Here is a 24,104-nt window from a genome sequence, read left to right on the forward strand (position 1 = left end):
TGTGACATCTCCTGGAGGCACCTAATGCTCACTGGCTGGAATAACTTCATGACTTTGGAATGAAGAGTAATTGGCTTGGCAGAGCATCAGAAGTAGCCATCTACACTGTCCCACTGGCGGTAAGACTCCACTGAGTGTGTGTCTGTCTATCGAATTATCTGCGTAGCACTAAGTGTATGCAAGGCACTTAACACAGGCCTCCAGTTAATCTTCTAGGGTACTTCTTGGTTCCACTGTTACCAGCTTTGCCCGTTACTTTGGGGTATGCTCATTTATTAGGGTTACTCTTGGGGGGAGGTGTCTGTACTTCTGTCAATGTACGGCTTGTGTCACTTGTGTTCTCATACGGAGCTCTACTTCTCCCTGCTGCAAGTTCCCTCCGAATGGAGCTACCCTGTGGGACCTAGGTTCCCCAGGGCTGGGTTCTTCCAGCCTCAGAATCTCACACGCACACCCCACCCCCACCCCGGAGAGGACCGGGTTAATCAGCACTCCCAAGCTGACCCCTTATATGTCCCTGGACTCAGCAGGCTGGGTCGAGCAGCACTTCCAAGCTGTCCTAGGTTCAGCATGTCCCTGTCCCCACTTTCGCGTTACAATTGTTGAGCAAACCCCACAGGATTTTTGGGCACTGCAGCGGTCTTTTAGCTTAGGTATGAGGAGCGTTGCTGAAGAGCGAATGAAGAAACCAAAAAGCACCCATGAGTGGGGGAGAGAGAGAGAAGCAACCAGCTCAATTATGAAAGTTATTTATTGCCAGGTAATAACCATAGGGGAGCCAAACAGACAAAACAGTTATAATATTAAATCTAACTTAAATTGATTATAAAAGTCAGGTGTAGAAAACTGTAACTGATCACACAAGTCAGGGTCAGAAGACTATACTTAGAGAGAGAGAGAGAGAGCTGGGTTCTCACCACGGAGTGCTGGAGACAGGCAGAGCCCCCAGCACGATCAGTCAGGAGAAGATGAAGTCCCAATGGAACTGATGCAAATTTTGTATCCTGGCATCAGAACACTTACTTGAGCATGGGTAGGGGATTTTGTAGAGAAACAACAATGGTTCAAGGGAGAACACTAGATTTGTTTATGTGTAAACAAGGGAGTATACCAGAGTTGTTTTGTTCAAGCTAGACCATGGGAGCTGATCATTCCTGGCTTTGGGCGGTGTTCATTGGAAGGAGCTCGCAGTGCAGTTAGGGAGCTTCATTATTTTGGATACCAATAAAGGATTCATTACTAGAATTGGTCTGATAACTACTGAGCTGGGTGTGTGCAGGCATGGGTTCATTAACATCTGGAGCAGAGATCCCCCATCATGCAGTGCTTCCCTGCTTTTCTGGTCCCAGAGTTCCATGCGGTTCTTGTCTTGGAATCTCTGTTCTCCATTCTGTATGCTAATGGAGATACCTCCTTCTGCCATCTTCAATGCAAATGAGGCTAACGGAGTTTCCTTAATCCTGTCATCCTTATCCCCGGGGTTAAGGGGTGTCTCCCGCTGCCTTTTCATTGCTTTTTGTAAGTCTGTCTTCTGATGCAGATTTGGTTCAAGCAGAGGCTGGGGTGGGGAAGGTCTTTCATGAGTCAGACAGGCTGGGTACTGTGCGCTGGCTCCCCAAGAACACAGAGTTGCTAGGTAACACCACTGTTTATGAATGGGGTTCCCTTTTGCCTGCCACATGCTGATGCCTTGATAGAGTTGGAAGGCTGCAGTCACACAGTTCCTTCTGGGACTGGAGGTGGTCCAGAACAGCAAACCACCTTCTACTGAAGGTGACTGTGAAGGAAATTCAGGGAGCCAGCATCCAGGGTTATTGATCCTGAAGGGTAACAAATCTGACTGCTACTGATTGGCTAGGAATTGTGCTTGGACGTGTTTGACTGGGAGGTGCTACAGAAAGGCAGAGTATTGTTTAGTGTTGTGGTAGTGTCCCGGGGCCCCGTAGTGCCAGACGCCTTACAGACACAGAAGAATTCATGATCAATTTGTAATACGCCATTTGAAAGAGTGAATGCCTTCACTCCAAAAGAGATCTGCTCCACATTTGTCGTCCTCTTTCTGAAAATGCATCAGTTGTGGGCTTCAGGTGAGCCTGGCCAATTTAGGGTGAGGATAGCATTGGAACCTCCCAGTCGCTGTTGCAGGCCTGTCTGCAGTTCCACATAACTTCCCCGTACGAAGTATCTGGCCCAATGCTTCTTGTAGTCTGTGAAACTGAGAGGAATGCTGCCTGCACTGGGGAGCTGGGTTGATGTACCAGTCGTCTGCTGTATCGTTACAGTGGGGTCTAGTGATACATCTCCCTAATCCAGCCTCCTAGGAACCTCAGTTGACATGACATTACATATTTTTGAGATCTGGGAAGGTACAACCTTCTTTATCAGTGGGGACAGTTCATCGCTTAGGAATTGTTACACAGGCATTCTGTATGAATTCTGCAAGGCTATTTCTATTGAACTACCGGCAGCGTTTGCATGTAACAATGTAGTTGAGGCAAAATTACCATTTTAATCAGGCTAATCCTCTCAAGGGGCCAGAGGAGAAATAGTATAATCTGGAGAGACATCTCTTTATTTTAGTAATTAGACAGGGATTGTTACCCTGGCACAAATCCTTTACATGTGAGGGGATTTTGACTCCAAGGTATCTGATACTTTTGATTTGTGGCTGGTTTAAAAGGGAAGTATGAGAGCACTGCAGAATTATCAGCCTGGCCTTGCCAGGCCTCTTCTCAGGGTTATTAGTGGTGGTGTGAAAACCCGACGAATTCCTAAATGGAAAATAGCCAATCAGATTTGCAGAGTCTGGTACAATTTTGAAAAATATCTTCTGTGTCAAGAGTGGTCTTGTTAATGTCCTGTCTGGTGTTGTCCCCTCCTGCATCGCAGGAAAGCTGTGTGCTGAGTGAGTGAAGGAAGAGTTGTGTCATGAGGGCAGCCTTGATTGGTACCCACTTCAAATTCAGAGTGGCTGGAGTCATATCCATTTACTACGAGAACTGCTTTTGGTGAGGAATAGATCCATGCCCCCTAGATGAAACCACCCCAACGCTTTGAAGAGTTAATTCCTCCTGGTTTGCTCAGTGCTTTTTCTAGGCTTAGGGAGAGCACCAGTCCTTGCTGCCTCCCAGAAGCGAAAAGGTGAAGAGATGCAGAAGTTGCTTGACATTCTTATAGGGTTATCCTGCAACTAACTAAGCATTAATACCCCTAACTAAACCAGTCTAATCTGCGCTAATTAGCTGAAGTTGCCAGAGTATTCAGTAGCTACAGAAGTGTCCACAGTAAGGAGATGGGACAGTATGATTGACCACACTTTTTTCAGGGGGCTTCTCTGGTTTCAAAATGAATCGTGTAGCTTGCTTTGGGGACTGTCCCTTCTGGAAAGCTGCATTGTACATACAGAGCAGCCTTCGTGAGACAGGAATTTTTAAAATCCCACTCAGAAATGATTAGGGCTTTGACTCTTTAAAGGAATAACTTCAAAAAGTTAGTTGAAAGCAGTTCCAGGCCCTCCCCCTGCAAATTTCTGTGGTTTTATGATCACATTTTCATATCTAAAAATTTCCATAACTGCTTTCTCTCTCTGCTCTTGTTGTCTGAGTCCCACACAAACAGGAAAATGACTACATAAGGGAAACAGTGAGAGTGACTAGATGCTGTTAAATGCACAAACTATATCTCCAAAGAGACCTCCCCCCAGTCTTGTTTCCTTAGTTTTCTTAGGTGCTACTTGTAACACTAGGGTAGTCAATGGTTCTCCATTTTTTTAAAGTTGATGGCATGTCCCTTTAAAAATTACTCCCATGGCATTGTCATCTTGTAACTCCAGAGGAGTCCAGCACTTTAAACTCCCCAAGGAGGGAGTCAAGGAACTTATATGGGATTGCTTAAGAAGAGTCATTCAGCTTTCTCACTTGCAAGGTGTATGGTTCTTCCCCGCAATCAGAAATTTCTGTGAATTAATGCTTTTGTTAATATGCCTCTCTCCTTTCTAGTCTTTAATAGCTGATATAATTGTGGGAGCCACATGGCCCTTTATCAGTGTGTGCCACTGACCTACCAGGACTGTTGCCTTGCCTTCTCCCCGCTGCCCCAGTTTACAAGTGGAGCTTACCATAGATAAGATCCAATCCAAAGCCCACTGATTTCAATGGGCTTTCGATCTGGCTCTTGGTATATATTTCATCGCAACTGAGTCGTATGCAGTCCTACTTGTGTCCTTTCCTTGGCAGTGTCCTTAATGGTATGAATTGAGGATTTGGTCTAGCAGTTAGCCAAGGTGTGTCCTGCACTTTACCATGCTCTATGAAATACTGTTCCAATGAAGGATTGCTGCTTCCATTTCCAATGCAATGTAGGAGGTCTCTATTCAATTGAATTAGTCCAAGAGAATTGATTCAACTGTTTTTCTAGGAATTAGGTGACTGGTCTATCTTGGCAAGCCTGTGAATGAAAGCTTGCTGTGAAGTCCTACCCTATTTTACCGAGGCGAAACCTCCAGGATTGCTAAGGCTGTGGCATAGGACAACATCAGGATGCTCCTAATCTTGCATGTAACTGCCTCCCCTACTAGATACAGCGTAAAACAAGAGGAAAATATCTCTTGGTTTTGAATACCTGGAACCTGAATTTGGTTCCTTATCATTTTAGAAATTCTTTTCCTTTAACCAGTACAGGTTGAATCTTTACTGTTAAAACATAGGTAGTATTTCTCTGTAAACTGGTCACAGAGGGTATTTCTGCAGTGCAGTCATGGATGATTGCAGTTTGAGTAGAAATTCCTGAGCTAGCTTCAATCTAGCTACCTGGGTACTAAAGCAGTGAAGCCGTGGTAGCAGGGGCTTCAATGTGGACTACACAAGTCCATCTGGAACCCTAGATAATTACTGTGGCTGCACCGGTCCAGTACCTGAGCTAGCTGGATTGAAGCTAGTTTGGATGTGTCTATGTGAGCCACAGTCACGTGCTGATTGTGGCATAGGCATACCCTGAGAAGCAGCTGCATCAGTGGAAAGATCCCCTTTACCAGGGAGCACTAAGACAAGCGAAACAGAACTAAGCATAGTCTGTATTTTCTCCAAAGCAAAGCTAAGTGTTGTGGAGTGTTTGCTTTCCCCTAGGGCAGTGCACAATGCTGATAACGGCTTGCTAACATGCCACAGGCAGAGAAGTGAAGGAGGAGCAACACTACTACAGTGTAACATGGATGGTGTATGGAATAGTTCTTGCTAGTGCTATGGCTTTGCCCTTTGTGTCCTCTTCTGATTCTGCTGGGTGTGGAATGTGAATTAGGAGGTTCGGGCTTTAAAACACCAGTTAGAATTTCAGTAGCTGAGAATGCTGGGTCAGGGAAGTTCGTAAGTGTATGTAGGGTCACCATCTGTGTCCCAGGTAGATATCTCAGTGATGTTTCTCAAGGGGAGAGTTTCTTGCTGGAATCTTCTTTTCCCCTCTCCCCCCTCCGAGTTGAAAACTCCTGAGAATCTTTCTTCCAAGATCCTGCTCCAGTGGAACACTTGTCTTTTTGTTTGCCTGGATGCCCTGCTATACGGGTAAATTCCTTCTCTAGTTAAGTTCAGCCACTTGCACCCCATACTGAATTTGAGGAACAGAGCATGTTACTGGTGTCTGTGAGCTGTCCCTGAAGTGTAACATGGGATGAACTTCTCTTCTGTGGGTTTACAAGGAAATCAAGACTGAAGGCCACTTTCAGCCTCAGACTGGTTGTGCTGGTCAGTCACTTCACCCAGGATCTTGCTTTTCCAATAAGCAGTGAAATGTCGCTTATCTAGACTGTGGGATTTTCCTAATCTGTTTTTCAGCAGCCTCCAACACGGCAAAACCTGCACTGCTACTGCCCACTAAGTTTGGGGTGTCTATAGGAGGCAGTTTGTGATTCCTGTAGAAGCAGACATGCCAGTAATAATCTGTTGGAAAGAGACAATACCAGTTAGCTGCATGGCAAAAGTCATATCTGTTAAGAGATGCAAATCCATCCATAGGGATTTTACAGTCATGCAAACTTGCTCCTTTAACGCTGCGTGTCTGTGTTATGAAAGCTCATTGGGGAAAAATGAAGAGAAGAAAGGCTAAAAGCTCTGAAGAGACTTACTGAACAGGCTGGGTCAGGTCAGGACTCTGGTGCTTTGTTTAAAACTGCCTGTGAATGGTGGACTGAAGGGAGATATCTGGTTGGTAATGTTACCTGCATTTTCTTCTGTGGATCCTCAAATAATTGAAGCTGTATATGTGAGAGGGAGAAAATCCTCTAGAGGTAACTGTCAGCTATAAGGAATCCAATTATAGTGAAGCCATGTGGCAGTTGCCAATTGCTCATATGCATTTCAGTGGATTTGTGCCCCTCTTATAGTGAAGCTTCATTTCACTATAATAAATTCCACTGTTCTAATCCCTGATGAATGCAGTACTTGGTATCCACCAGTAGGTGTTAAGTGCTGCATTCCATGAGGATTATCACATCCTCAATCGCCTGTCTTCGGCTTGTCTACACTCATAAACTGTACTGCTTTAACTATAGTTAAACCCACGCCCAGAGCAGATGCAATTATACTAGTATAAAGGTGCTTATATTGGTTAAGGGTGTTTCCACATGAGACAGGAAACTGTTTTGGTTAAAAAAAAAAAAAAATCGGACACATTAATGTTTCCTCCTTTCCCAGTCCACCTCATCCTATGTGGCCCAACTTGATGCAAGGATACTTGATGTACCACTAGTCCAGGAATTAATAGTTCTAAGGTCCGATATCCTGAACCATAAATAAATATGTATATACTATGCCATTGGAGAAGTGGGATACCAGCAATTAGAGAGCATTTGTGTGTAGCACTGGTAGGTTGTGATATACTGGATCTTAAATTTATGATATAGTTGCATAGGAATTGCTATATTGGATTGGACTTGAGGTCCATCTCGTTCAGTGTCCTGTCTGATAGTGATCATCACCAGATGCTTCAGAGAAAGATGTAACCACTCCATCAGGCAACTGCAGGGTTATCTGCTCAACAGATTAATTTTCATTATGGTCTTTAATAGTTAGAGATTGATTTTACACCTGAAGCATGAGGTATAATATCCCTTCCAGAATGTTTGTCACTAATTATGATAATGCTGGATATTCTTGATGTTCTTAGAAATGTCTATCCCTTTATGAATCTCAAGTTCTTGGCCTCAACAACATCCTGTGGCAATGAGTTCCGCAGTCTAATTGCTCATCATGTGAAAAAGGATTTTCTTTATCTGTTTTGAATTTCCCACCTTTCAATTTTAAGTGACTGTCCCCTTGTTCTTGTGTTATGAGACAGGAAGAAGTGTGTGCAGTAAAGTCCATTGAGATCTATATTTTAGCAGTCCTAAAAATATGCTGTAATATTTCTGTCCCTCTGAAGGCTGTATGTGGTAACCAAGGCAACTTGGCCTAAAAAGTAGCAGGATTAAAAACAATTATACCAATTAAAAAATAGTTAAATCCTAACAAACTTTCAAAAAGATGGCATAAACACTTTATGCAATGTTCTGATCTGCACACATTTATAGTGATTTAATTAAAGTTGTGATTTTTAAACTGACATAATAAATCAGTGCAACATTGTATGTGGGCACTCTTAAATCAGTTTAAACTTGTTTTTTTTCAGGTTAGCTTATCTACAGAAATAAGCTAAAGTGATGTAATCCATTTTATTGCAATATGTATGTCCACAGAGGGGTTTTCACTGGTTTAACTAACCTGGTTAATTACCCTGATGCAAGCTTGTGTGTAGATAAACTTGACAGAATGTGGAGACATAAAGGTTTTGTAACTCACTGAATATACCCACATAACTGTTTCTGCTGCTTGTGAATAATGTGGTCATTCCAACCAGCATGGATTGATTTTAAATCAAGGCATTTTAAATTATGATTTGAATCATCAAGAGGAAAGCCTTGATTTAAATAATCAGTTGTAATCAGCTTTTCCATTTATACTTCAGTTATTTTCTAAAGAAAGATGCATTCTTATCCATAGATATAACCATTAAACCCTCACTCTCACAGACCTTGGGAGGCAGGCCAGTCCTCGCTTACAGACAGCCCCCCAACCTGAAGCAAATACTCACTAGCAACTACACACCACACCACAGAAACACTTAACCCAGGAACCAATCCCTTTAGCAAACCTCGTTGCCTACTCTGTCCCCATGCCTACTCTGTCCCCATACCTACTCTAGCAACACCATCAGAGGACCCAACCACATCAGTCACACCATCAAGGGCTCATTCACCTGCACATCTACTAATGTTATATATGCCAACATGTGCTAGCAATACCCCTCTGCCATGTACATTGGCCAAACCGGACAGTCTCTACATAAAAGAATAAATGGATACAAATCGAACATCAGGAATGGTAACCTATAAAAGCCAGCAGGAGAACACTTCAATCTTCCTGGACATTCTATAACCAATTTAAAAGTAGCCATACTTGAACAAAAAAACTTCAGAAACAGACTTCAAAGAGAAACTGCAGGGGATTTTAAAATTTATTTGGAAATTTAACACCATTTAAGTCCCTTACAACACAAGGGGCTTAGACGTGTCCTGTAGAGAGAGGGGTTGGTGGTTTTTGCTGTCCCTGCCCCATTTACATTGGCCTGCCAGTGACAAATCTGCAGCTGTGTTGATAAGAGATTTGGGGGGCGGGAGGAGGAGGAGAGTTCATGGTTAGGAATCGCACCAGGATTACAGATGCTGGATGCAAACCGGAGGTCTGGGTCGAGGAAGGAAATGGAGGCGATGCAGCTGTGCTTGAGGATGCTACGCCTGCCCAAGGGAAGCACTTGTGTCTCCTGAGACATTTAGGTGTAGGAAGCAGCGATGAAATCACTAGTTTACTTGACTTGGTCAAGACCTGGAGGCGTCATTAACAGTGTCAGCACAAAAGGGTAGTTCAGATTAAAGGTGGAGATAAAACAAAAATTCTTTTATCTTTTATCTGTATAAAGCATGGCTTGTTCCTATACATTTATAGAATGCTATTCAGCCTGCAGACCAGCTGCCATGCAAATGAGCTGGTAAATATTTAACACAAACAACAGTCGAGCTGGAGCTTCCGTGTTGTTGAGACAGACCAGGTCTTTCCCTTTTATTGGGCAGGAACCTAAGGCCTTGTCTGTATTCAAAGATGCACTGGTTTAACTAAGCCCAGGTCTATACTGTAAACTTCTGCCAGGATAGCTATGATGGTGGTGGGGGACTTCAACTACCCAGACATTTGTTGGGAAAATAACATATCAGGGCACAGATTATCCAGCAAGTTATTGGAATGTATTGGAGACAATTTTTTATTTCAGAAGGTGGAGAAAGCTACCAGAGGAGAGGCTGTTCTAGACTTGATTTTGACAAATAGGGGGAATTGGTTGAGAATGTGAAAGTGGAAGGCAGCTTAGGTGAAAGTGATCATGAAATGGTAGAGTTCATGATTCTAAGGTAGAGGTGGGCAAACTACAGCCTGCGGGCCCGTCCTGCCTGGCCCCTGAGCTCCAGGCCGGGGAGGCTAGCCCCCGGACCCTCCCCCGCTATCTCCCCCCTCCCCTGCAGCCTCAGCGCGCTGCACCGCCAGCGCTCTGGCCCGCTGCTCCTGCCGGGCAGGGCGGCTGGCTGTGAGCTCCTGCCGCTCTGAGCGGTGTGGTGGTGGTGGTGGTGGGGGGGGGGTTGGATAAGGGGCAGGGGGTCCCAGGGGGCAGTCAGGGAGCAGGGGATGGTTGGATGGGTCAGAGGTTTTGTGGGGGTGGGGGGTGGTCAGGGGACGGGGAGCAGGGGGGGTTGGATAGGGGGTGGGGTTCCATGGGGCGGTTGGGGGCGGGGGTGTGGATAGGGGTTGGGGCAGGCAGGGGACCGGAAGGGGGGAGGTTGGGAAGGGGGTGGGATCCCAGGGGCAGTTAGGGGCAGGGGGCCTGAGAGGAGGCGGTCAGGGGACAAGGAGCAGTGGGGGGTGGATGGGTCGGTGGTTCTGAGGGGGACAGTCAGGGTGGAAAGTGGGAGGGAATGGTTAGGGGGCCAGGTCCAGGCTATATGGGGAGGCATAGCCTTCCCTACCCAGCCCTACATAAAGTTTCACAACCCGGATATGGCCCTCGGGCCAAAAAATTTGCCCATCCCTGTTCTAAGGAATGGTCAGAGGGGGAAAACAGCACAATAAAGATAATGGATTTCAAAAAGGCAGACTTTAGCAAACTCTGGGATTTGGTAGGTAAGATCCCATTGGAAGCAAGTCTAAGAGGAAAAACAGTTCAAGAGAGTTGGCAGTTTTTCAAAGAGACATTATTAAGGGCATGAGCAAACTATCCCACTGTGTAGGAAAGATAGGAAGTGTGGCAAGAGACCATGCTGGCTTAAACAGGAGATCTTCAATTATCTGAAACTCAAAAAAAGAGTTCCACAAGAAGTAGAAATAGGTCAAATTACAAAGGATGAATATAAACAAACAACACAAGTATGTAGGGACAAAATTAGAAAGGCCAAGGCACAAAACAAGATTAAACTAACTAGAGGCATAAAGGGTAACAAGAAAACATTCTACAGATACTTTAGAAGCAAGAGGAAGCCCAAGGACAGGGTGGGCCCATTTCTCAATGAGAGGGGAAAACAGTAACAGAAAATGTGGAAATGGCAGAAGTGCTAACAGGAGCCTGAGCCCAGGTATGCCACCGGAGAAGTGTTCGACATCATGGTGATCAAACCCAGCTGGGACAGAGCTGGACCCTGTAAAGGAAGATACACAAGGCAGTGGGAGAGCTGCCTGAGGAGGGCCAGGGAGGTGATACAGTAGGAAGGGAGCTGGGAGCTTCCTCTCTTGTGTTAAAGTCTGGGGGAGGCCTGAAGGCTGGAGCCAGATCTGGAGGGTTCTGGGGCAGAGGTGGGTTGCCCTAGTCAGGAAGCCCAAGTGGCAGTGAAGCATAAGGGGTGGAACACCAGCTCAAAAAGGGACTCTGGTAGCTCTGGTCAGCACTGCTGACTGGGCCATTAAAAGTCCAGTTGTCGCGGTGCTGGCAGGCTATCTACACGGCTCTGTGCGGCTCCCCAGAAGCAGCAACATGTCCCTCTGGCTCCTAGGTGTAGGGGCAGTCATGAGGGATCCACATGGTGCCCCCAACCCAAGGCTTGGCTCCGCAGCTCCATCTGGCCATGCCTCTGCCTTGGAGCCAGAGGGACATGCCGGCTGCTTCTCAGAAGCCACCTGAAGTTAGTGCTGCCCAGAGTCTGCACTCCTCACCCCCACTCACCCCTAGCCCCCTGCCCCAGCCCTGATCCCCCTCCCACACTCCAAACCCCTCGGTCCCAGCACTGAGGCCCCTCGTGCACCCCAATTCCTTATCCCCAGCCCCACCCCAGAGCCTGCACCCCCAGCCCAGACCCCATACCCCCTCCCACACCCCAATCCTCTGCCTCAGCCCAGAGCCCCCTCCCAGATTTTAAACCTCTCTGCCCCAGCCCAGAGTCCCCTTGTGCACCTCCAGCCAAAGCACTCACCCCCTCCTGTACCCCAAGCCCCTGCCCCAACCAGGTGAAAATGAGTGAATGGGGGAGAGCAAGGGACAGAGGGAGGGGGGATGGGGTGAGCAGGAGGTGGGGCCTTGGGGAAGGGGTGTGGGAAGGGTGTTCCATTTTGTGCAATTAGAAAGTTGGCAACCCTAGGTGTTTTGGAGTGAAGTTGGAAGGGCCTGCAGGAAGAACACTGCAGTCCCTCTCTGGGCACTAGAAAGCAGGGATACCCAGACTCCACAGGATTGGCACAAGGGCCCGTGGCTGACCCTGACACAATGGGAATGTCCAGATCTCTATGGAGAACGTGGGGAGGTGTTGTTTGTAAGAGAGAGCCCAGAAAGGGGCAGGGAAAAAGTCCAGAGGAAAGACTAATGGTAGGAAGGGATCCAGGAAGCAACAGCAAGGTGTCTGATGGAGCAGACTTTGATTGCTCATCTTAGGGTCCCTGGACTGGAGCCCAGTATTGAGGCAGGTTTCTGTTCCCCTACTGGTCACTGGGAAAGATGGTGTGAAGTTCCCCAGTGAAGGTAAGGACAATTCAGAGTCTTGTGAGCGAGGTATAATGATCACTGGGGCCTGACACAAGGTCTTTGAGTTAAATGCTGGACATTGTTATCTCAAAAGGGGTGAGGAGCTAAATCAATGAGCTGGCCAGAAGGCTGTGTTGTGCGAAGAGGTGGACCACCCAGGACAAAGGCTGGAGGAGGAGTCGGGGTTTGTGGCTGGGTGAGACTTCTGGAGGGAGTTTCAGTTTGGAGCTGGCTGGGGAGATGGGGAGGGAGACCCAGAATCTGGGTCTCAGCTCCCCACACCCCAAGATGGACCTGACAGTACCTACACGCTCTGTTTTAGACTATGTTCCTGTCCTCTAATAAACCTTCTGTTTTACGGGCTGGCTGAGAGTCACGGTGAATCGCAGGCAGTGGGTGGTGCAGGGCCGTGACTCCCCTACACTCCCTGACAACTGGTGGCAGAGGTGGGACGTACTGCACCCCGTAGATGGTGCTTCCTGCAATAAGTGACTTGGGAGCAGTAAAACGAAGGGGGATTAATGAGAACCAGGCATGTTGAAGGCTCAGAGAGGAGTGGTTTCAGGAGACAAAGGAGCTACACTTAACCCCTGGGAGTGTGTGACCAGTGAGAAGGACTGTTGCAGTAACGGGGTCCCCCTGGGGACTGCGGTGAGCAGTTCCAGGGGCGGAGGAGTCTGCGGCTTGACCCTGGAAGAGAGGTGGTGACCTGGAGAAGGGCTGGCACAGTAGGGGTTCTTCCCGGAAACCGTGGGGAGCTGAGCGCACACAGGCCTGCAAGTCCAGAACAACTTGGGAACAGCGGGGATGTATAACCATCTCCTTAAGAGGGACCTTGTAGAGCTGTGCAGAGAGAGAGGGCTGCACATTGGAAACCTCACTAAAGCACAGCTGATTGCCCAGCTGGAGGAGGAGAATCGCTTGGAGGAGCTGATCCCTGCCCCGGAGGGAAGCAGCCCGGCAGATGCAGCATCGGCCCCGGTGTCTGTCCCAGCTGGGAGTGGTCAGACTGCTGCCGAGAGCACTCCGAAGCCCTCCTACCTATGGTTAGGGGAGGGGCTGGAAGGAACCCGGCGAACCCCGGGGACAGCGTGACCCCCGTGGCCAGCAGGGGATCCTCATGGCAAAGCTCCCTATTACTGGAGCTGAGCCGGCTGGGATGAGAGAAGGAGATAAAACTGAAAGAGCTAGAGGATAGGGAGAAACAGTGGCAGCATGAACTGGAGTTGGCAAGGCTGAGGAGCAGAGAGCCCCCTGCTGCGGTGAGTGAGGGGGACCCAGAACTGCATGGAGCTTTGATGAGCAGATCCTGTTCCAGTTTAAGGAAGGGGAGGACATAGATGAATTCCTGATTGCCTTTGGGAAGGCCTGTGGGCTGCACAGCGTTTACCCTGCAGACAGGCTCTGGTTTCTCACCCCCTTACTGGACCTCAAAGCCATGGGGATGTACAGCCAAGTGGAAGGGGTGGAGGCAGGGGACTATGAACTGTTCAAAAAGGCCCTGCTATGCAAGTTTGGGATGACTCCCGAGGCAAACCGGAAAAAGTTCCGGAGTCAGTGTAAAACCCCTGAGGACGCATATCTGGAACTGATCCTCCAAATGGAGGGATATGTCCACAAGTGGGCAGATGGGGCCCAGACTAAGGGGGACATGGTTAAACTGATTGTACTGGAGCACCTGTATGAATATTGTCCATCCGACCTGAGGATATGGTTGGTGGACAAAAACCCAGAGGACCTGCAGAGCACAGGGCAGCTGGCCAACGAGTTTGTGGACAGCCAGTCGGGGTTGGAACGGAGGAGTCCCAAAAGAATAAGCCCACCACAGTGCAGAGAGAGAGTCACCCTGGAACCCCCCAAAGGGGGAATGTGGAGAACCCACTCCCAAGGGGAACAACCGGCATCAGGACCAACCGACCGGCTCAACGGGACCAATGGAACGTCAATTGTTATTACTGTGGGCAGAGGGGCCACATACGGACGGAGTGTCCCAAGCTCAAGGACAGACTGAGCAAATCGAACCTACACAGGGTTAACTGGGTAGTGACCCAGCAGGAGGAGGGGCAGGCTTCCCAGGCAGGAGGGGCTGGCAGCTTACCAACTTCTCATGAGGGAGGAGTTTCCCAGACCAGCCCCTCTGGGGGCTGGATGATCTGGACTCAAGCTTCTCCGTTTACAGGGTGGGCATGGGGGGGCTGTCCCTGCGGAGCGAGTACCTTGTTCCCCTGGAGCTGGATGGGAGGAAGGCCAATGGATACTGGAACACGGGCGCTGAGGGATGCTGGTCCATCCCGAAGTGCCTGATACCTACCTGACTCTGACGGGTGTGGGCGGGACCCCATTCAAGATGCCTGTGGCGAGGGTACATCTGAAATGGGGGGCCAAGGAGGGCCCCAAGGACGTGGGGGTGCACCATAGAATCATAGAATATCAGGGTTGGAAGGGACCTCAGGAGGTCATCTAGTTCAACCCCCTGCTCAAAGCAGGACCAATCCCCAACGAAATCATCCCAGCCAGGGCTTTGTCAAGCCAGGCTTAAAAACCTCTAAGGAAGGAGATTCCACCACCTCCCTAGGTAACCCATTCCAGTGCTTCACCATGCTCCTAGTGAAAAAGGTTTTCCTAATATCCAACCTAAACCGCCTCCACTGCAACTTGAGACCATTACTCTTTGTTCTGTCATCTGCTACCACTGAGAACAGTCTAGATCCATCCTCTTTGGAACCCCCTTTCAGGTAGTTGAAAGCATGTGTTCCAGGCCCCAAATAATTTTTGTTGCCCTCCTGTTAGCCGATGGCCAAGGATGTTTGGTGAGGTGCCAGCTATCCCCGTTTTATACCATCCGTGACTTTAACCGCTAGGACGCACTGTCCCTTTGCGGCGGGCAGCCCGGGCTAGGCTGACGGATGCCCCAAGGTCCTAAACACCTGTGACTTTAACTGCTAGAGCTCAGAGCTCCTTCACAGTGGGCAGTCAGGATTGACTGACAGGCGCCCCAAGAGTTTGCCCCGTGGAGGCGGCACAACTCAACGCTAGGCTCTTAGTACTCTCACCTAATGGCCAGGCTTTATAGCCAAAACGGCTGAAGTTCTTTAATTGTGTTGGCTGCTTTACAGTAAACCAGAGAAACAAGTCAGGCTTATGCACAAATGGTTACCAAAATTTATTAAACTAGATTCTAATCATGTGGTTACAAAATTGCTAGTGCCTACTTATTTAAATGTAGAGATGTTACACACACAAACAAGTTACAAAACTGAAGCCACAATCCCAAAGAAAGAAAACAAAGTATAGAGCTCTATTTCAAAATATGTGTACACTAAAGATAGGAGATCAGGTGTGGGTGCTTCTTACCCTCCTTGCATCTCTCGATTCCAGCGGTGCCAAGCCAGGATTGGTCACTCAATTCCACAGAAAGACGAATAAGGGACAAGGCTTAGGGACCCTCTTAGCTGCAGAAGCCTTGGGAGGCTGTCACTTATCTGACCAGCAGATAGATAGTGAAAAGCACTCAAAAATCATGGTGCTGTAGGTCCCATACTTATACCTCTATACTCCTTTATTCTCTTTCTCCTTTCTTATGCCAAATTGGGGCTGGTCTGTCTGGGCGACGCCAGCTCTCGCAAGAGTAGTTTACACTTGCAAGGGAGAGAAACAATAAGTTTCGACTACTGGACATTCCTTTTATTAGGGTAAATATTTTCCCACCTAGGATGTTGGGGTGTGTGCATCACGCTATTTAGTAGGGGCTAAGAGCCATGTCTGTCACAGCTTCTCTGTCTGCTGTGAGCCTAATCGTTGTATATGTTCCCAGAGGCACATTGTAGCAGCACACCTGTGCTTCTCACAGCTTCAAAGGCTGTGCTGGAATTTATGTTAAGTGCCCTGTTGTTTTGGCTCCCTTGTGTTCCCAGCAATGCTGGTCTGAGGGGGGGGGGGGGGGCTGTCTGTCTGGCTACACCTCCACTGGACGTTTTCCAGTTTTTCCACATCCTTTTTGTAGTGTGGAGCCCAAAACTGGACACAGTACTCCAGATGAGGCCTCACCAATGCCGAATAAAGAGGAATGATCTCTTCCTACGATCTGCTGGCAATTCTCCAACTTATACAGCCCAAAATGCCGTTAGCCTTCTTGGCAACAAGGGCACACTGTTGACTCATCCAGCTTCTCGTCCACTGTAACCCCTACGTCTTTTTCTGCAGAAATGCTGCCTAGCCACTCGGTCCCTAGTCTGTAGCAGTGCATGGGATTCTTCCCTCCTAAGTGCAGGACTCTGCACTTGTCCTTGTTGAACCTCATCAGATTTCTTTTGGCCCAATCCTCTGATTTGTCTAGGGCCCTCTGTATCCTATCCCTGCCCTCCAGCGTTTCTACCACTCCTCCCAGTTTGGTGTCACCTGCAAACTTACTGAGGGTGCAATCCACACCATCCTCTATATCATTAATGAAGTTATTGAACAAAACCGGCTGCAGGACTGACCTTTGGGGGCACTCCACTTGATACCGGCTGCCAACTAGACACGGAGGCATTGATCATTACCCATTGAGCCCGATGAGCCCCATCCTTTGCCTACTGAGGTTTTGATGGGGGGTGTCCTAGAAGATTGGCCAAGCAACCCCAGAATGCCCTAGTCCTGACCTGTAACCAGAGCCAGCAAGGGGCACTATGCCCTCGCATCCCCAGAGGCGCAGGGCCCTACCCTGGTGGGGAGAGAGTGCCCAGGGACAAGGCTCAGAGGGGCGGCGGCTTCAGACCCAGCCAGTGAGAGGGAACAGATCCCCATCCCTTCCCCAGCTGCTGAGTTCCAAGTTGCAAAAAGATCCCTCCTTGCAGAAGCAAAGGGACCTGGCTGGCCTCAGTTCGGCCCGGACCCTGGGGAAAGGCTGCCAGAAGAGGTTCCTGTGGGAGAAGGGATTCCCCAGGGAAAGTGGAGTTGTGGGGGATCTGGTGGCAACTGGTGGTCCCCCAGAAGTATCGCTGCAAACTACTATACCTGGCCCATGAAATCCCTCCCTCAGGACACCAGGAAATCTGGCGTACCAGGCAGAGGCTGCTACAGAACGTTTATTGACCTGGAGTCCTGAATACTGTCCAACAGTATTGCAGATCCTGTAACCCCAGTCAGAGGGTGGGGAAGGCCTGGGACAAGGGGAAAGCGGCTTTGAGACCTTTGTCCATCCTAGAGGAGCCTTTTCAGAAGGTAGCTGTGGACATAGTGGGTTCTCTCAGCAAGACAACCCGGTCGGAGAAGAAATACATTCAGGTGGTGGTAGATTTCGCTTTCTGTTACCCTGAGGCAGTGGTCTTGTCTTTTGTTGAAATAGACAGAGTTGCAGATGCACTGCTGACCATTTTCAGCTGAGTGGGGTTCCCCAAGGAAGTCTTGACAGACCAAGGATCCAACTTTGTCAGCCCTACTCCAGTGCTTGTGGGACAAATGTGGGGTTCGGCACATCTGAGCCTCAGCATATCACCCCCAGTCCAATGGGCTGGTGGAGTGGTTCAATGGAACTCTAAAGATGATGCTGAAAACCCTTATGAACCAGCACCTGCAGGATTGGGATAAGTACCTCACCTGCTGTTCCTGTAAAGGGAAGTGCCCCAGGAGTCTACTGGGTTTTTGCCTTTTGAAGCGTTATATGGAAGAAGGATAAGGGGGACCCTGGACCTGATTAGAAACGAATGGGAGGGGAAGACCACTGCTGGTGGCGAATCAGTGGTGGAGTATGTCTTAACCTTCCAAGAAAGACTTGCTGAGCTCATGGGCTTGGCCAAGGAGAATCTGGACACAGGAAACAGAAGGTCTGGTATTACTGCACAGCGTGGGCCTACGCCTACGCCACCAGACACCAGGAGATGGTTCCCATCCCCAAGAAGAAAAACTACAAGCTGCCTGGAAAGGCCCTTTCAAGGTTGTCAAGCAACTAAATGAGGTAAACTATGTGGTGGAACAGTCTAACTGGGCACACCGCCACTGGGTGTACCATGTTAATATGATGAAGCCATATTATGGAAGGGGGAATGTGGAGTTAACTGTGTGTGGACATTGGAAGGAGCAGGGAGATGACCCTTTAGTAGATCTGTTCCCTGAGTCAGGAGCTGGCTCCTCCCTGGAAACAATTCCCCTCTCGGATCAGCTAACCCCTACCCAGCAAGCTGAGATCAGAGGGGTGTTGCGTTTGTACCGACAGCTGTCTTCCAACCAGCCTGGACTCACTAATCTGACTGTCCACTAGGTGGAGACAGGATCTCACCCGCCTCTAAGATGTTCCCCCTTCCAAGTCACAGGGAAAAGTGCTCAAAACCTGGAAAGGGAGGTCAGTGACATGCTGGCTTTGGGGGTGATCCAGCCATCTTCCATCCCTTGGACCTCGCCTATGGTGCTGGTCCCCAAAAAGGGCGCGTCGATCCCGTTCTGTGTGGACTATCGGAAGCTTAATGCCATCACCGGGCCTGATGCCTACCCCATGCCCAGGCCTGACGAGCTCCTAGACAAGCTGGGAGGAGCTCGCTACCTTACCACCATGGATCTTACAAAGGGCTACTGGCAAGTGCCACTGGATGCAGATGCCAGGCTGAAATCTGCCTTTATCACCCCTCTGGGGCTCTGAGTTCCTGACCTTGACTTTTGGCCTCAAGGGGGCACCTGCCACCTTCCAGCGCCTGGTGGATCAGCTACTGAGGGGGATGGAGCGTTTTGCCATGGTGTACATTGATGACATCTTTCAGAGTAGCAGCCGTATTAGTCTGTATTCGCAAAAAGAAAAGGAGTACTTGTGGCACCTTAGAGACTAACCAATTTATTTGAGCATAAGCTTTCGTGAGCTACAGCTCACTTCATCGGATGCATTCTGTGTCTTTAGCCAGACCTGGGAGGACCATGTGTCCCACGTTAAACAAGTGCTGGACCGACTCCGGGAGGCTGGGCTGACCATAAAAGCTGAGAAGTGCTAGGTGGGGATGGCCGATATATCTTACCTGGGCCATGAGGTGGTGAGCGGCTGCCTAAAGCCAGAACCGCCAAGGTGGAGGTAATCAGAGACTGGCCCGCTCCTCAAACCAAAAAGGAGGTCCAAGCCTTTATTGGGATGGCAGGGTATTATCGAAGATTTGTGCCACACTTTAGCTCCATAGCTGCCCACATCACTGAGCTATGCAAGAAGGGAAAGCCAGACAAGGAGGTCTGGACCGAGCAGTGCTAGAGGGCTCTCTGTGCACTGAAGGAGGCTCTGGTCAGTGGCCCAGTTCTGGTAAACCCAGACTTTGACAAGCCCTTTATGGTGTTCACTGATGCCTCAGACACGGGGCTGGATGCGGTGTTTAATGCAGGCTGATGAAAAGGGGGAGAGACATCCCATCGTGTACTTGAGAAAGAAGTGGTTACCTCGGGAGCAAAACTACGCAGCCATAGAGAAGGAATGCCTGGTGATGGTGTGGGCCCTTTAAGAAACTAGAGCCATATCTATTTGGGCGACACTTCACTGTGCACACTGACCACTCACTCCATCCTGACCTGGCTGCACGAGATGAAAGGAGCCAATGCCAAGCTCCTGAGGTGGAGCCTGCTCCTGCAGGATTATGATATGGAGGTGGTCAATGTGCAGGGGAGTGCCAACGTGATAGCTGATGCGTTGTTCCGGAGAAGTGGGCCTGAACTTTCCCAAGTCATTGTTTATAGTGACCCCGCTCAGTTCAGTCTCGAAGGGGGGAGAGATGTGACGGAGTAGGGAGTATTAATGGTAATGTTGCATGGGAGTTTTCCTAGTTTACTGTCTGCATTAGTACTAGATGGTGGTGGGATATAAGGGTGTGACTTCACTTAGGGATGATACTTGATGGCCAGCATGTAACCTGAGCCCAGGACAGGGTTGGGGCCAGGTGACACCTTCTGCCCAGGAAACTGGACAAAGGCTAGAGGAGGAGCCAGGGTGTGTGGCTGGGTGAGACTGCTGGCGGGAGTTTCAGTTTGGAGCTGGCTAGGGTGACGGGGGGAGGCCTAGAACCTGGGTCTGGGCTCCCCACCCCCCAAAATGGACTTTTCTTAGGGGTCCTGTTTTCTGTACCTACAAGCTCTGTTTTAAACTGTGTTCCTGTCATCTAATATACCTTCTGTTGTACTGGCTGGCTGAGAGTCACTGTGAATCACAGGAAGTGGGGGGTGCAGGGCCCTGACTCCCCCACACTCTGTGAGAAGCTACCATGCCCAGCCATGAAGGGGCACACCCACAGTGAATCTGTCCTGCTACACTAGTGTGACGGGTTCAGTCATAGAGACCCCCTTGGGCCTGTCACCTGATGTGGTAAGACTACCTTTGAGCCCATTTTCTCTGCCAATTTGGGTCTTCAGAACCCTGCCTTGTTGAGCCAGACATGCAAGTCTGCTGCAATACAGGCCCAGGGTCTGAACCACGCCCCCAAAGCTGCAGACTTAACTGAAAACAGCTTAAGAAGTGCTCCTGTCTCCAGCACCCAGACACCCAGCTCCCAATGGGATCCAAACCTCAAATAAATCTGTTTGGTTTGGTAGCTGGGTATGGGAAAGGAGAGCTGAACTTATGGGAAATTGGAGGAGAGACAGAGGAACTGAATAATTCTGGGAGCCTAAATAGAGAGAGAGAGAGAGAGAGAGAGAGAGAAATAAGGGGGGAAGGTCAAAACAGTTGCACCTTGGTGTTTGTGACCTTTTATGGATTCTTTCCTTAACCTTTCACTAGGGAGTTTTTCATGCTGGAAGGCAACGCTGCAAAACATCCCCTTAGGTCATGTAAAATGTGCACTGAAAGCTCTGTACTTGGCTAACAATGAACTCGGGGCGCTGGAACTAGGAGTGCTGGGGGTGCGGCAGCACCCCTTGTGGCTTGAAGTGGTTTCCATCATGATGCAGGGTTTACAGTTTGGTTCAATGGCTCTCAGCACCCCCACTATACAAATTGTTCCAGCACCCCGAATGAGCTATTCTTAGGCTATTGATGTGCACCTCTCGACTGGTGGTGGGATGTGTGCTAAGGGCTTGCTAAGATTTGTTGTGACAAAGGGTGTGTCTACACTGCATTGTAAACCTGGATCTCTGCGACCCAGCTTGTGGACTTGGTGTTTCAAGCCTGCACCTGAATGTCCAGACTCCATTGTAAACTTGAGTTTACAATCGCTGGACCTGGGTGTCTCAGCCATGCTAATGCATCCATACTGCCCTATGTAGACCATCTGACTTGGGTCTGTGGCTTGAGCTATGTCCAGACTGCAAAATGACAGGGTTTGGACCCAAGTCACAGCAGGACTTGGATTCTGACCCACATACCCTTCAGGTTCCTCAGACACAGGTCCTGAGTGCTTGCTGACCCAAGTCAGACTGATTTGTGTGTGGACGGAAGGGAGGCTTGGGCTCATACCTCAGTCAGAGCCCTGGCTTTGTGTGCATTGTAGACATACCCTTACTGACTTTCAAGGGGGTCCAATCCTTGATCCATTGTTTTCGGTAGGAGCTGGTTTGGTCATTAGTTTACAAGAATTGGGGCAGAGAACTGAATTGTTTAGTTACTGTGGAAGCGTTGCAAGATCTACTCCTGTGGCTGCCTGGTTAACCTGTACTTCCTACACTAGATCCTATCATCTTAGCTTTAATAAGGCTTTTGACACCGTATCGCAGGACATTCTCATAAGCAAACTCGGGAAATGTAGTCTAGATGAAATTACTATAAGGTGGGTGCACAACTGGTTAAAAGACCACACTCAAAGAGTAGTTATCAATGGTTCACTGTCAAACTGGAAGGACGTATCTAATGGGGTCCAGCAGGAGTCAGTTCTCTGTCTGGTACTATTCAATATTTTCATTAATGACTTGGATAATGGAGTGGAGAGGATGCTTATAAAATTAGCGAATGAGACCAAGCTGGGAAGGGTTGGAAGCACTTTGGAGGCCAGCATTAGAATTCAAATGACCTTGACAAATGGGAGAATTGGTCTGAACAAGATGAAATTCAATAAAGACAAGTGCAAAATACTTCATTTAAGAAGGAAAAATCAAATGCCCAATCACAAAATGGGGAATTATTGGCTAGAGGACTGTACTGCTGAAAAGGGGTTATAGCAGATCTCAAATGGAATATGATTCAACAGTGTGATGCAGTTGCAGAAATGGCCAGTATCATTCTGGGATGTATTAGCAGCAGTGTTATGTGTGTAAGACACAGGAGGTAACTGTCCCACTCTACTCAGCATCAGTGAGGCCTTAAGTGGAGTACTGTGTCCAGTTCTGGGCACTACACTTTAGGAAAGATGTGGACAAAATGGAGAGAGTCCACAGGAGAGCTACAAAAAGGATAAAAGGTTTTAGAAAACCTGACCTATGAGGAAAGGTTAAAAAACAAACAGACTGGGCACATTTAGCGTTGAGGGGGAAAAAAAAAAAAAAGACTGACGGGGACCTGATAAGTCTTCATGTAGGTTAAGGGCTGCTACAAAGAGCACTGGAGTTAGTTGTTTTCAGTGTCCACTGAAGGTAGGACAAGAAGTAATGGGCTTAATATTAAGCAAGGGAGATTTAAGTTTGACATTAGGAGTAACTTTCTAATTTTATCTTTATCTTTCTAATTTATCTAGTTCTAAAAAGTACTAGATAAACTCATGGAGGATTGGTCCATCAGTGGCTATTAGCCAGGATGGGCAGGAATGGTGTCCCTAGCCTCTGTTTGCCAGAAGCTGCGAATGGGCGACAGGGGATGGATCACTTGATGATTACCTGTTCTGTTCATCCCCTCTGGGGTATCTGGCACTGGCCACTGTCAGAAGACAGGATACTGGGCTAGATAGACCTTTGACCCAGTAGGGCTGTTCTTATATTCTTATAAAAAGAAAAGGAGTACTAGTGGCACCTTAGAGACTAACTCTCTAAGGTGCCACAAGTACTCCTTTTCTTTTTGCGAATACAGACTAACATGGCTGCTACTCTGAAACCTTATATTCTTATGTTCTCCAAGGGTAGTTAGTCTCTGGAATAGGCTTCCAAATGAGGTTGTTTACCTCCAACATAAGAGGTTTTTAAGAACAGGTTGGACAAAAGCCTCTCAGGGATAGTCTAGATTTACTTGGTCCTGCCTCAGTACAGGGGTCTGGACTTGGTGACCTATTGAGGTCCTGTCAGCCCTATGTTTCTGTATTCTGTGTTGTCTCCTCATTGGCTTCTCTTCTTTACATGTGCATGGCACAAATCTGGCTTGCTATCCTGTGCCTTCTTGTTGCAACACAGTCTTGTTTGTTTCCTGCGTGGAAACCCATCAGCATTATGAGTTTGGTCCTGTAAGGAGTCCACTACTCTCTCTCTCTTTGCAGTGGTCTTGTATGCATCCACCCCCCCCCCCACACACACACTGTCTTTCCTTTATCGGGAGCACTGCAGAAGTTTAAAAATTAGCCTTGAACACTATTCCTGTTTCCATTCCTGCTACTCCCCTTTCCCCCAGTGTCCTGTGATGTCATCTCATCTCTTCCAGAATACATACTCTATCACAGATACATCCTGCTTGAGCTTGGAGGCGGGGGGGAAGGGCAGGGGATGGGATGTGTATGAGGGGCAGGGAAGAAGCAGCATAAAGAACTACTGTTCCTCATCTGTAAGATATGTCAAGAGGGAATCTTATAATGTGCTTTCGTTATTCCTGTGAAATTAAAATGAATTGTAATTAAGTGAAAGTTAACCTTTGTACCTATTGCAAATGAGTGGACTGTGCAATTAACTTATCTTGCAGCATTAGGGGTTCTTTAAAATTACTTGGAAATAAATGTAGCCAGGTATGTGGCTTGAATTTTTATTTTGTTAATAGTTCAGTTCTGAATTAATTAATTTTAAATAATGGACCTTTGCTTCCTTTTTAAAAAAACAGTCCTATCTATGCAATTTAAAATATACCTTTTTTTCCTTTCTAGCAGTATTGATTTGAACAAAAAAAGCATAAAATACACTAAAAATATTGAAACATAGGAATGACCTCCCACCACCTCCCATGGTACCCACTCCAATGCATTACTTGT

The 24,104-nt window shown here is 48.2% G+C and overlaps 1 protein-coding gene across 1 annotated transcript in view; it reads left to right on the plus strand.

Annotated features, from left to right (window-relative positions):
• The window catches only part of LOC141995026 (ankyrin repeat and fibronectin type-III domain-containing protein 1-like), a 559,159-nt gene continuing 535,055 nt past the window's right edge, over positions 1 to 24,104 (plus strand). The window contains exon 1 of the mRNA XM_074965740.1: positions 1 to 119. The gene's annotated coding sequence lies outside the window, so the exon portion shown is untranslated. The remainder of the gene's footprint in view (positions 120 to 24,104) is intronic.

The sequence above is a fragment of the Natator depressus genome, chromosome 10 (genome assembly GCF_965152275.1).
Source record: "Natator depressus isolate rNatDep1 chromosome 10, rNatDep2.hap1, whole genome shotgun sequence".
In the NCBI taxonomy this organism is placed as follows: domain Eukaryota; kingdom Metazoa; phylum Chordata; order Testudines; family Cheloniidae; genus Natator; species Natator depressus.